General features: G+C 38.8%; 1 protein-coding gene across 1 annotated transcript in view; it reads left to right on the forward strand.

Annotated features, from left to right (window-relative positions):
• Apoltp (Apolipoprotein lipid transfer particle) overlaps positions 1–14,800 on the forward strand; it is a 2,338,027-nt gene that overhangs the window by 1,749,306 nt on the left and 573,921 nt on the right. The window lies entirely within an intron of this gene.

The following is a 14,800-nucleotide window of genomic DNA, read 5'->3' on the forward strand; positions in this document are numbered from 1 at the left end:
TTTTTGAACATATTTGAATTGAGTTGTATTGTTTACATTCTTTTTGTATGCCATAAAAGTTTCTTTCACAGGTAAGTATTGATTCGAAATTTATTTTATTAGTCTTATTGTTTTTCTTTATTGCTCTAATTTCTATTGTTTTACAAGTTTGTTCTTCTACCGTGGGTAGACTTATGATATAAATGATAATTTTGCCATTTGTTGCTATTTTAATTTGTGAAAACTCTAAAGCTTCATCCAAATTTATAAACGGAATATTGTCTTTTTCGAAAATCTGTTTGGCAATGTCTACTTCTTCACTTGACATAATATATGAGTTTACTATATTGGCTTTAGCCCAATGAATTGAATATGCTATATTTATGATTTCTTCCTTTAAAATTTCTAATTTGTATTTCAATTTCAAAAATGCTTCTATTTCCCTGCTTTTGTCATTTTGCAATTCCTTGGTAATATTGTTTTTAATATTTGTAATTTCATTTATCTTTTTTTATTGTTAGTTTGTTATTAATAACCTGATTGTTATTATTTTCAAGGACGTTATTTAATTTATTCAAAACTATTTCGTGATCCTCGTGGTCTGGATTTCCTGCGATCCATTTCCACGCACTACCTATGAAATTTAGTGACCTTTTCGATCTTCCTTCTATTTTTAGATTATTTAGATGAGCCTTAATTTGTGATATGAGAAGGTGTAAGAAAGGATAATTAGAATTTTTATAGAGTTCTTCTGCTTGTGTTTTCAGTTCTATATGCTCCAGGATTTCGTTGTATTTGTCAATGTCGACTTCGTGTATTATTCTAAATGTTCCGGTCTGTAGTTTGGCCGTTCCTTTTTCTATTGTTACAAGTTGGGAGTTAGAGTAGTCAAGTATTTGTACCTCTGCTAGGCAGAGCGGTATGAAAAATCTGCAAAGAAGAAGTTTTACGCATCGTTTAATTAGTTGCGTATCCTTCTTTTGTGTACTATTTGTCCTTTTTCGGTAATTACTGTACTATTTCGATCCTCCCTAACTATTTCCTTAGTATATGGCTTACTTAATTTAGTCCCTAACCTCCTGTTTTTCTTGACGTAAATGACTTGACCTGGTAAATATGATTTTACGTTATGTTTCTTTCTGTTATGGTATTCTCTGTTTAAGTGCCAGTCTCTCTAAGTTACTTTGCCTACTTCTTTCTATATCTTCTGGAGTAAACGTAACGTTTCTACCGAAATATAAATCTACTGGCCTCTTTTTAGTCACAGAATGGATAGTATGATTGTATTCCGACACAGCTCTTTCTAGGAGCTCGTCAAAGTTCCCGTGTCCTCCATTCTCTTTGAGGCAGCGCATTATTTCCACCAGAGTAGAATGGAACCTTTCTACTTGCCCGTTTGCCTGGCTTTTGTATGGTGGTGTTGTAAAAACTTCTATTCCCAACTCGTCCGTCATCATAAATTTAATTGAACTAGAATTCAATGAAGGTTCGTTGTCGATTACAATCAGCTTTGGCACTCCGAAATAGAAAATCAAGTCTCCTAAAGGACCTCTTACGTCTACTATTGCCCTGCTTGAAAGCTTCCTTGTTTGTGCGTATTTCGTAAATTTGTCCAGGGCAGTCATAATTACTTTACCTTCTGTTAAAAAAATTTCTATGTGGACCGTGTGTCCGGGATATGTGGGCAATGGCGTCTCGCCGATTTCGGGTTGGTTGGGATGGCGTTCGTATTTGTTTTCTTTGCAAGTAGTGCAATTAGTTACAATTCTTTTTATTTTGCTGAGCATTCCTGGGAAATAGCTTTTTTCCAGGATCTGTACTTTGTTTTCAACTGCATTTCTGTGTGCGCGTTTATGGGTGTCTAGAATGGTGTTTTCCTGGTCCTGTTCGTTGGTGATGTCGTCAACTAATTTTTGGGTATAGCGTATCTTATAGTTTCTAAAATGTAGTGGATAGATGTTTTGGATCATGCCCATTATCCTTTCATTTGTGTTGATTCCGTTGATGACGGAGGGGTTAAGGTGTCGTTTTAGGTGCGTAGTGAGAACTTGATCGTCATATTGGGATTCTGTGATTATGTGACGATGGATTGTTGGAAATATTATTTTAAATTGATATGAAGGTGTTTCGTCCTGCTTAAAAAATATTTGATTTTTAAAAAGGTTTATTGGGGGCTCTGTACATGGTATGAGGTTATGGCTTGAGCTCTCGTCACTGTGGATTGTGGGAGTGAGGGAATTTATTTGGGTAGGTATCCTTGATAAGGCGTCTGCGACCACGTTGGAGTACCCTGGTTTATACTTCAGTTCGTAATTATATTCCTCCAGGATTGCTTTCCATCGTTTCATTTTGCTATTCGTATTCCTTGTACTTAAAGAATATGTAAGCGGTTGGTGGTCGGTAAATATATTTACTTTTCTCGACCCGTACAAGTAGTTCCTTAAGGAGCTTAAGGACCATATAATGGCCAGCATCTCTTTCTCATTGGTTGCATAAGATTCTTCGGTTTTGTTGAGGGTCCTAGATATGTATGTTATGGGTTTTTTATTTTGTGACAGTACGGCGCCTATTGCGAAGTCGGATACGTCCGTGGTCAGTTCGAAGTCCTTTTCAAAATTCGGATGGGACAGAACGATGTCGGGTGAAGTAAGGGTGTTTTTTATTTTGTCGAATGCATTTAATGCTTCCTGATCTAGGGTAATGAATTGCTTTCTTGATGCGTTTTTGGAAATATTTCCAAATTCGCCTCGCAAAATGGCTGTAAGTGGCTTAGCGATCTTGGCAAAGTCCTGAATAAATTTTCTATAATAGCCTGCCATACCAAGGAACGAGCGAAGTTCCTTCAGATTTTTAGGAGGAGGCATATTAACTATGGCTTCTACCTTTTTTGGGTTTGTTTTTATTCCTTCCGGAGTAACAACGTACCCCAGGAATTCTACTTCTTGTTTAGCAAACTCACACTTGTCTAGCTATATTTTCATGTTTGCTCTCTCTAGGGTTCTGAACACTAATTCAATATTTTTTAAGTGCTCCTCTTCGTTTTTCCCAAATATTATTACAAAATCGATGTAGACGTAACATCTTACACCGATATGTTGCCGGAGGATATCATCCAGTGCCCGTTGAAATGTGGAAGAGGCATTCTTAAGCCCAAATGGCAATCGGAGAAATTCGTACTTTCCGTTTTTCACGGAAAATGCGGTTTTCTCGATATCGGACTCACGAAGTGGAATCTGATGAAATCCGTTTTTAAGATCAACAACGGTAAATAGTGAATTATTTCCGAGATTTGCAAGAACCTCATTTATTTCTGGTATAGGGTACTTATCGGGGATTGTAACTGAATTGAGCTTTCGATAGTCGATCACCATCCGGTATTTCTTTTTACCAGAGGCGTCCAACTTTTTGTCGACTATCCAGACTGGTGAGTTGGTGATAGGGGATTTTGATCTCCTAATTATCCCGTTATCTAGGAGTTCCTCTATTTGCCTTTCTATTTCCTCTTTAAGCGCCATCGGATAAGGATAAGGCTTGGAATATACGGGTGTGTCGCTGGTAGTGCGGATTTCGCCCTTCACTAAAGTAGTATATGTTAGTTTTTCGTCGGGATCCGAGAACAGATTGGGACATTTCCCAATTATGCCATTAATTTTTGATTGAATTTCGGCAGAAAGATGTGGTATTTTTATTCCTACATTATTCACTTCTTGTGACACCCTTTGTTTTAGAGGGATAACTATATTTTCGAAAATTGTCATCATATTTTTATCAGTGTGGATTGTTGCTTGCAGTTGTTTGAGCGTGTTGTTACCTATTATTCCATGAAAGGAGTTTAATTTTGGTAAAATGAAAAATTTAATTTTGCCTATGCCGTGTCCGAAAATATCCACGTACGTGTGGTGAGTGATCTCTATGTCTTCTGCGACAGAGTTAACTTTAAAAGTATGCTCATTAGGAATCGGATTTCTTATCCTAGAGGATTGTATGTAATTTTTATTCGAGCCGGTATCTATCAAAAAGTCTAGTGCATCTCCGCTCCTAGCAATGAACTCGTAATAGGGGAGTGAAGATGGAGTTAGTCTAAAAAATGAATAGTATCTAGTTCGGTGCAATCCTGCTCGTTCGGGGCCGGATTGTTGTTTGTGATTAAATTAAGGTTACTTTTTGGTACGTGGTCTAGTTGATTTTCATTTCCATAATTATTTAGGACGGGATTATCCTCGTAGATTTGGTGAGGATCTGCCTGATCGTAGTATTCATCCGGTTTAGTGTAGCCCGTATTGGCGTAAAAAGTTCTTTGCATTTTATTTGGTGCGTGAGGATGTTGGGTAGAAAGGGGACGCTTCTCCGTGAAATTGTTTTGGTTATTCTGCGGCCGGTTTTGATAGTTGACCTGTCTGGAATGTATGGACTGGTCTACATCCATGGGTACTTGTGGTTTTGGTGGTAGATTGTTTCTGTTATTATTGGAGTAATTATTTTGATTGTTGTATCCTGTTCGGTTCGAACGGAAATTTGGGTTATACTGGGGATAATTGGTTTGGCCGTAGTATCCCGTGCGGAATCCTTGGTCATATCCGGTGTAATTGTAGTTGCCAGGACGATTTGTCTGTGGAATGAATGGATTATTTGGGTACCTACTTGGTTGTCGATTAAACTGTTGCGACCTCGGTTTGTGGTATTTCGTGGTGGTCGTGGCGGTCCGTTGATAATTGCTCTATTCACAGTGTTCGCGTGGTTCATTCGGAAGGACATGTTATCAAGTTTTTCACACAGGTGCAATGCTTGTGGCAGGGTGGTTGGTTCACGGATACTGAGGAGACGGGGTAGGTCTCCATTAAGCCCGCGAATAAACGTATCCAGAGCTTTCTCTCTGTAGGAGTTTGTCAAGGCTCTGATGGACCCTTCGCCCAAGTAGAGACAGGAAATTTTGTCAAGGATTAGTGAAAGATGTTGATATACCTTCTGATAGAAGGTAGAAATATCATCGTGGCGCTGGGCCAGTGTGGTCATTTGGTATTCTAAAGTACCAATATCTCTCTTGTCGGAATAGTGCATCATAAGGCACTTTCTAATATGCGTCCAATCTAGTGGAGTACTATGGGATTCGAGAGCCGTGTCGGCATCGCCGACAATTTTGTGTCTGCTTGTATGTAGTATGGCGAAATATTTAGGTGTGTCTTTCAAAGATTCATATGCTTTTAGTATTCTGTCGACACTTTTTCTCCAGGAGCTAAATTCCCCTGGTCGTCCTGAGAATTCTCTCAGGCATTTTACCATATCTGGTACCCTATCTAGATCGTTTTTATTTTGCGCATTTAATGTAACACTATGGTCTGGTGGCAAATCATTAAGGGAAGTCCTATTCATTCTATCTAACACTTCTATAGCTGCTGATTCTACTGCCGTCGTATTAGCGACGGGAGGATTGCCCTGACGGGTATTTCCGAATTCCAACCTAAGTGGGTTCAATTGATCAACGAGTTCCTCCGCAGATCCTGGCATTTTCCTAAAGATTTTTTTTTTATATTTGATTGCTAATTTCTTTTAGTTCTTCTTTTATTTCAGAAGGAACAACTCAGTTTACTTTTCACAATGATTTCTATATAATATTTTCTTTAGATTTTATGGATTTGTTTCCTAATTTCTTGTTAATTTTTCTTTTGTTTCACAAAAAGCAATTAAATTTACTTTTCACAATAATTTCCTTTTCTTTTTTGTTTCACAAGCGCAACTCAATTTACTTTCTCGCAATGATTTCTGTGTAAATTTTTATCTAAGATTTTATAGATTTGTATGCTAATTTCTCTTTTAATTTTTCTTTTCTTTCACAAAGCGCAATTAGATCTACTTTTCATAATAATTGCCTTTTCTCTTTTTTTTCAATTGTTATTATTATTTTTGTTTCCAATTATTGACTTATTACTATTTAATCTTACGCTAGTATCATATCCAACGCTGGATGTGGGGTTTTCGCCGCTTCGGTGTTCGTCCTTTTCCCTCCTGGTACTTGGGTACCTCGGTCGTACTGCTTATTCCACTTCCCGGTGCCGCTGTAGACGCGTGGCCTTACTTGTTATTTTTCAGGCACTTTTAAGGTTTTTTTTTTATATACGTCACTCGCGTGGCCTTACTTTTTGGTTTTCAGGCACTTTCCCACACTCGCGCTGGTGCCTGCTCGGGCGCCAGTTAAATTACTAAAAGTTATTTAGTTGAAAAAAAATGTTTTTATTGGGAGCGATGGCTCTTTTATTATTCAAGGTCAGAATTAGGACTAACTTTTACAAATATTATTTTCTTACAACTAACTTATTTTGTCGCCGCTCTACCGACTGCACTGCTGTTGCCGCTTTGTGAATTCGCTGACGATGCGCTTCCCACCGCTTGCTGCATTTCTACTTATTTTCGTGATGTTATGACTTGGTTGAAATTGTTGACGATGCATTTCCCACCGCTTGCTGCATTCTTAATTATTTTCGTGGTGTTATGTTTCGTTATGGAATTTTGTTTACCAGCTTGTGCAACAAGTGTCTTCTTGCTTTACTATTTGGCGTGTGTCGTGCTAACATGTATGTATATATATTTATTTTTTTTTAAGTTTTCTTTCTGATTGAGTCACCGTTTTATGACTTCATATATATATATCATCATCTATAATCACGTTTATGCGAAAGCTTGCATCGGCAATGCTTATTTAATGTTAAATGGTAATTAGGAATTTTAAAGCATTAAATTATTTAAAACTATTATTTAACCAAATCGAGATTTATGGAAATATTCACGTGGTTGACTCGCATGATCGTTTGTCTACTGCTTCCGTATATGTGTTTGTGTGTTAGATCCATGTACCACAGTACAGAGATATATACTATATATACCACCGATCTCTATAATTTTTTCACATAAAAATATATGATATATACGCAAGCAATTGGTGAAATTTGAAGCTTTCAGGGCCGGCGGCAGCCTATGGTAGTATGGGTAGTACACCAATTCGGAAAAATTCCGAGTGGGTAATTACCCACTCCGAAATTCACTGAAATTCACGTATTTTGTGGTAGAAGCTCTCACGGTTAAAGCTTCTTCATATAAGCAGGTTCGGAACATCATTAGCTTGAAAGTAAATAAATACTCCACAAAAGCCACACACACACTTGTGACAAGAAATGAAACAATCGCTGCTACATAAGAGAGAGGACGCAGCCGACAGCGGGAATGCAAAGTAACTACACACACACGTAGTTACATACACAAAAAGACAATATGAGACACGGCAAGTAAATAAACCGCAGAAGTTTCTTGGACTAACTAGGAACGATGTCAAAAGAAATGCATCCTTTTATAGTGGGGACTTCAAAGATCCTGAACTTATAAATGATAGAGATTTTTTTCTTGAAATTTCACAGCGCGAAAAAACAAAGGTCAGCAATATCCGTGAAATCGTAAATTTTTTTAGAGAAAACAAATGTTATGTGGATCTTATTCCGGAATTTGTGTGATTCATTCGATTGATAATTAAGATTTCTGGATCAACGTACTCCAATGAAAGGAGCTTCTCGGGTTTGCGTCGAATCAAAAATTATCTAAGGTCATCAACTGTGCAAAATAGACTAACAAGCCAACCTAATAAAACCGCACTGCGTTTTATACAGCACGCAAACAAGAGGAGTTTTTTGCCCTAACCAAAGTAAGCATGCGTTGCGACAATGTAAAGCATGTGTGCAAACGCCAAATCTAAATGTCACGCAGAACAAAAATTGGAAATCCGGTTAGGTTTTAAATCATGTGGCAGTGCTACATTCGCACTCAGAAGCAGTTGATAAGCTCAATTTGGATTAATTGATGAATGACCTTATCAGTCGCAGTTCAAAACGAATTGCTGTTTTTACTATGTAATGATGCTTATATATAGTATGGCCTGTAAAAAAGCAAATAAATGTTTAAACCTACATGAGAGATGGGAGATTCATATTTTTTCACTATCCACTCGTGATGAGCGCGTGCCGCCGGCCCTGGAAGCTTCTAGCTGTTAAAAAGGGGCAGAAATTGCGAAAAGTTTCTTATCTGAACGATGGGTTGTATGAGATATATACTATATATACCACCGATATCTATGTTTTTTCAGACAACAATATACGCTATATACGTAAGCATTTGGCGAAATTTTAAGTTTCTAGCTGTTAAAATGGGGTAAAATTGCGAAAATATATATTCTATATAAATATACAATATATGCCACCGATCTCTATGATTTTTTAACACAACAATATATGCTATATACGTAACCAATTGGTGAAATTTGAAGCTTATAGCTGTTAATATGGGGCAGAAATAGCGAAAAGTTCCTTATCTGAACAATCGGTTTTATGAGATATATACTATATATACCACCGATCTCCATGATTTTTAATTTTGAATTTGATGAAATTTGAAGCTTCTATCTGTTAAAATTGGGCTGAAATCGCGAAAATATATATATTTACTATATATCAGACCTGTAAAGAAATAGTTCCAGTACAAGTACAAGTATCAGTACCTCAGTAATTCGAAAAATGAGTACAAGTATAAGTATCGATGTACTTGTACTTGAATTGTTGAAGTACAAGCAAAGTACGTGTAAGTACTTTCGAAGTACTTCGATAAGTATTGAACGGTTTTGAAGCGGACCAACCAGCACCCTTACGGTCACCTAACTTTGACGAAATGGTTGAAGAAGAGTTTTACAGGTATTTTAATGATACATCAACATATTTCAATATGCTTCAGAGTTATCCTCTTATGACGGACCTATCACTCAAAATGAATACGCCCTCAGCTTCCTCCGACCCAGTAGAGCGTTTATTTTCCTTAGCAGGCATTGTTTATAGTCCTAGAAGGCAAACAACCACGGAGTTTTCGTTTGAAAAGCTTGTACTAATGAAGGCAAACACAAAACTACTTTAATATTCTTAGCTGTTGTACAATTTATACTTATTTGATATGTAGTTTTACTTCTTGTTGCTTTCTAATATAAATTTTACTCATATTTCGATTTTCCATTTATGAATCAAACTGACATATTTTATCAGAAAAAGTACTTTCGTTGCAATTATTTTGGAAGTATATCTGCTTGTACTTTCGGATTCGAAGTAAAAGTACTGTAGTACTAATACTTTGTACTTAGATTTGAAGTACTTGAGTACTTGTACTTATTTGGTACTAGTACAGGTATGTACTCAGTACTTTACAAGTCTGCTATATATCCAACCATATATATACTATACGTATATACCACCGATCTCTATAATTTTTTCAGACAACAATATATGCCATATACGTAAACATTAGTTGAAATTTGAAGCCTCTAGCTCTTAAAATGGGGCAGTAATTACGAAAAGTTTCTGATCTGAACAATCGGTTGTGGGGGATATATACTATATATACGACCGATCTAATCCGTTTTTTTTTCTGACAAAAATATGTGCAATATACGAAAGCATAAGGTAAATTTTAAAGCTTCTATCTGATAAATTGAGGAAGATATGACAAAAATCCTCTTTTTCTGAAAAATCGTTTATATGGAGGATATATGCTATGGTGGTCCGATCCGGCCGGTTCCGACAAATGTCTAATCGGAGACCTAAGTACACCCGCTCATCAAATTTTATCAAGATATCTCAAAAATTGAGGGACTAGTTTGCATACAAACAGGCAGACGGGCAGACGGACAGACGGACATGGCTAAATCAACTCAGCTCTTCATCCTGATTATTTCGGTGGGTCTATCTTTTTGCCTTTAAGGACTTACAATTTTGAGATTCGTGCCAAAGTTAATATACCATTTCATTTTCATGAAATGTATATTAATTTTAACGAGGCCGGAACTCGTAAAACTCTGGAAGGGGTAACACCCATCAATTTGCGAGCTCGTGCGATGCAGGGCCCCTCTACAAGCCGCGTTGCGGCTATTGCGGGTGGTGCGCAAAGGCTTCAGGCAGCGCCGGAGCCTCGTTCATTGCCCGCAACTTCCTCTAGGGGAGCTTTGGGCGGCGACTGGACCTGCTGCCTCTGCTAGAAACCCTCTCGGTAGGCAGTTTGCTACCAGGGGAGCTGCTAGCATGGGGGAGCAGCCCGCCCGTTGCCTCCATCTACGCCGACAGCGTTCACCCAAAGTATACATAACTTTCGAAAAACCTTTGTAAAATGGGTGTGACATCTACCGTATTAAGTATGTGGTCCTCTTCTAACACCTTCGTGGTGACATCGGCTACCTCCACCTGTATTTTTTCTCTTAGGCTTTTAAGGTCCTTTTCGACTTTACCCACTTCTACCGTGTTAGGATTTTTATCCTCGGGACTTCTTTTCTTGAGTCGCAGGTAAATTTTGCCTGTACCGAAGCACATTTTTCCGCCTGACATTCCTCCATAGGCCGAGATACAGTAAGTACCTTCCAATCCTGTGTAGTTATGTTTGGATTCCGATTCTGCAGAAGTCGCAGTGTATCCGCCGACTTCATCACGCATGGTATCCATACTTCAACTTTTGGTACCGTGGGGATTTGCGCTTTATCCACCACCTCAAACAGCGCGTTCGTGCCTTGCCTTTGGAGGTTTGGAACCACTTCCTCCAGCCACCGCAAGCTCGCGATGTTTTCGCACGCTATCATCTTCACACCGTTATACCACCCACCCGAATCAAAGGTTGGAAGGGCCTTGCTTGGTTGTTCCCGCATCATCTTAAGCATTAAGCTAATAAGCTCCTTTTCTACAGATCTCCACCTTTCAGTATTCATCTATCCGAAAGGACTGCTACGATCAAGTGTTATCTCCCTTTGGCACCTCCGAGAAAGCCGGAGTCTTAGCGTTGTCTCGCTTTGGCTAATCTCCTACTTCCGTAATTGGAACTTCCCTCTGAATTGCGGCTTTCGTGGTAGTTGCTACCTCGCTATTGGGGCCCATCTCTCTTACATCTTTGGGCCTACTTGTCTTATATATGCGACTGCCCTGCCTCGCGGCTCTGGGACTCTTGAAAGCAGGCTAGTCCTCTTCCGCCGAACGTTGCCTCTTCATTCTGAACTGCCTTCGAACTACTTCTACCTCCTCATGAGCCCATTCCAAGCACTCGATCTCCACTTCTGTTGGGTCGACCACTGCATTGGACAATTCTTAGTGCTGCATGGTACTGCGAGAGAGCTCGTGTACTTCCTCTGCTCCGTACCCTTCTCATCTATTCTACTCCGTTTTCATTTGTATGCTTTTCCAACACGGAGTTCATTGAATCAGCACTGCTCTCGCTCCCCGAATCCGACGCATCGCTTAATGCGTATTGGCGTGCGACTCAGTCCTCTTCTTAGCAACGTCCTTGTTACAAAAAAGTAATGAGTCGTTCATCTTGGTCGTAGGGCAACCTGTCCGACAAGGCGGGCTCAGCGGTACAGTAATATATACGGGGAAAGAACCGTCGTCACAGCAGGACCCCTTACTGCGGTAAGGCCATCAATACTTCCCGAGGTGGCCCGGTATCGGGAAGGCTCCGTTCGAATACAGCCAAGTATATCCCCTGGCTGCAAATCATCCAATAGGGACGGTCCGCATAACACCCTGGATGAGGGGGTTGGCAGTTCTTGGTCACCGACATCCCGCCGCCCTCCTATTAGGCGAAACCGCGTAGATCCCAGTCTTAAACAGGTCCGCCTCATAGTCGGGCGCTTTGGAGTTCAGCTAATCCCTCACACCAACGACAAGGTGCCTACCTTAGTGAGGGTAAGCGCCAATTAAGTAAGTAAAAATAATCCTGATATCCACCTCCTCGTGATGGCATAAATAATCGGCTTCCTCACATTTTTTAATACAATTTTGTTCAGCGTGATAAGAAAAGCACTGATCTTCAGCTTTAATTGTAGCCAAATTATTTTTTTTCCAGTAGTTAGCGAAAAATTTAACCAGAGCTTCTTTAAAACAATATTTTTTTAGGTTTCGCAAAATTAAAAGAAATTTTAAATGGCATATTGGGCTCTTTTCTGCGTTGACGTTCAGAGTCTTTAATTGACGGTGATAAGTAGCGATCAAAAATTAAATGTATCTCTAAGGCATTTGTTGAGCAAATTTTTATAAATATCGCCCATGCTACATTTTCAAATATTTGTGGCATACCAGCTCCGATCAGGTGCAACAGGTAAAAACCATCCATAATTTGATTTAAGCATTTGAGAAGAATATTTTGTAATAAAATCAATTTTTTCTCATAACCAGCTGTTTTGAGGTAAAGCAGGAAATAAAAAAAAAACATGTTTTGCAATTTGCAGATAAACCTATATGACCGGACTTTCAATAAAATTATCTATACACTGCATAAAAATGATCTATTAAGCAGATATGTAAAAATTACCCGTTTTACTGTTATTTTTAAACCTGTCAACCCAGTAGTCTTGCAGGGAAAATGCTAGGCAACCCTGCCTTCTCAGATTCCATAGACTTTATACTTTATATATAACTAGCCTTTACCCGCGGCTCCGTCCGCAAGAAAAGGCTATTCACGTTAGCCTGCTTATCAAGTTATCTGTTTAAAAATTATTTTGGTCAATGTATTTTATTTGTATAATAGAGTAAAAAAATAACTAAATGAGCTGATAACCTGATAGGCACGCTTACGTGAATAGTACAATACAGTCTTTTCGAATTAAAAAATACATTTTGTTTTTAAGTTAAATTAACTGATATGACAGGGGTGAAGGAATAACTATTCATAGAACAAAGGAGTGGCACTACAATTAGCTAAAACCAAAGAGAATTTTTTAGATGAAAATAGTGTTGCTGTATCGGGTATTGAGTTGGTTAAAATAATGCAAACAGTTTAATTATAGTTATAACCGTTCGTTACAGGATTCATTTGAAAAAATCAAAAATAGATGGAAAAAGCTGTTTAGATATTAAAGAAAAAACATACCGAATTCTAATTACGAATAATTTGCAGCAAACCCATCGAAATAAAAGCTCATAATTTAAAGGCATGTGTGCTGAACTACCGTATGCTGAACTACCGGTTTCGAAGTCCTTAAATTATCCCGGAAGGGTCCCAAAATGATACCAAAATAGTTCCGAAAACCATCCAGAAATTATCCCTGAGTGGTCGTCAAATGATCCCGAAATGACCAGGACGGGATACCGTACGGTTCCCGAAAACTATGAAATAATGCCCGAAGGGTCCCCAAAAGATCCCGAATAAGTTCCGAAATTACTATGACGGGGTCCCGAAAACCATACAGTAATGATCCCGGAAGGACCCCGAAAATAAACCGAAATAGTCCCGAAAAGACCCTGACCCTGATGTGTTAAAATTTCTTACTGCTTTTAGGAGTGGGCATTTCGTTAAGTGGTCTAAAACGATAAAAATTCCAATATTGCCCTGCTTTGATCGAGGATATGGGCCAAGAAAATCAACGTAAAGTTTTTGAAACGGCCGTTGGACTGAGTATTTGGCAGACATAGGTGGTCGAAGCGTTGTATTGGGAGATTTGCTCCGCTTGCAGATGTCACAACATAGTTTCTAACATCCATCGTCATATCTGGCCAGTAAAAGTTAAGCCTCAGCCGTTCCAACGTCTTCGCTATGCCACCGTGACATTTATTGGGGGACTATGAGCCTTCTCCATGACTTGGCATACAAGGCTTTTGGAATCCATAATTACCAGTTGAAGAATTCCCGTACAGAGTCACTATTCGGGTGCTCGATTCTTTTATAGAGACAGATTTCGACAACTTGTAAATCGGGTAGACGTTCGTTATTGGCTCGGACGTAAACTACTAGCTTTTTATATTCTTCTGACTCGAATTCGACGGACTTTGTATCAATTATCGGACAGATTTCCAACTCACTAACTTCATCATAATTTTGTCGCGAAAGGCTATCACGTACTGTATTTTGGGACCATTTGGTCGATATTGAATTGATATCCTTGCAGTTTTAGTGACCAGCGAGCTAATCGACTAGATAAGTCTGTTTAACGCATTAGCCATTGTAAGCTCGCATGGTCCGTGACGACGGTAAAATCTTGTCCCTCCATATACGCTCTAAACTTCTTTAAGCTAAGAATTGCTGCCAAGCACTCTAATTCGGTAACACTATAGTTGCTTTGCGCTTTATTGAGCTTCTGCGAAAAGTAGGCAATTGGAACTTCAATTCCATAGCCATTTTTTTGCGACAAAACCGCGCCAACACCTAGTTTACAAGCGTCACATTGTATAATGAATGGCTTGTTATAATCTGGACTGTTTAGAACGGGTGCGGTACATAACATATTTTTCAACTTATCAAATGCACTTTGAGCTACTTCGTTCCATGCGAAGTTTTTATTTTTCTTTCGCAGGTTCTTAAGTGGAGTAGTAACTGCAGCAAAATTATCTACAAAACGGCGGTACCAACCAGCCATTCCGAGAAAACACCTCAACTGCTTTACGTTTGTAGGTGCAGGATAATTAGTGACGGCCGCAATTTTGTCGGGATCTGTTTTGAGTGTACCGTTTCCAACGATATATCCCAGATATCTGACCTCCTTAATGCAAAATTTACTTTTTTTTATTTTGATGGTTAAATCTGCTTTCCTTAAACAGTGAGCAACTTCTGACAAAACGGACATATGGATGTTAAAATTTTCGGACACAATCAAAAGATCGTCTAAGTAGACAAAAACTTGGTTTTTTAATTGAGGAGGGATGACGCGATCCATCAAGCGACAAAGTGCTTGAGGGGCGTTGCATAAGCCAAATGGCATTACACAGTACCTATAAAGCGGACGATTTGGGACAGTAAAACATGTGAAATCTCTGGAGTTCTCTGCTAAGGG

The sequence above is a fragment of the Eurosta solidaginis genome, chromosome 2 (assembly GCF_040869045.1).
Source record: "Eurosta solidaginis isolate ZX-2024a chromosome 2, ASM4086904v1, whole genome shotgun sequence".
NCBI classification, from domain to species: domain Eukaryota; kingdom Metazoa; phylum Arthropoda; class Insecta; order Diptera; family Tephritidae; genus Eurosta; species Eurosta solidaginis.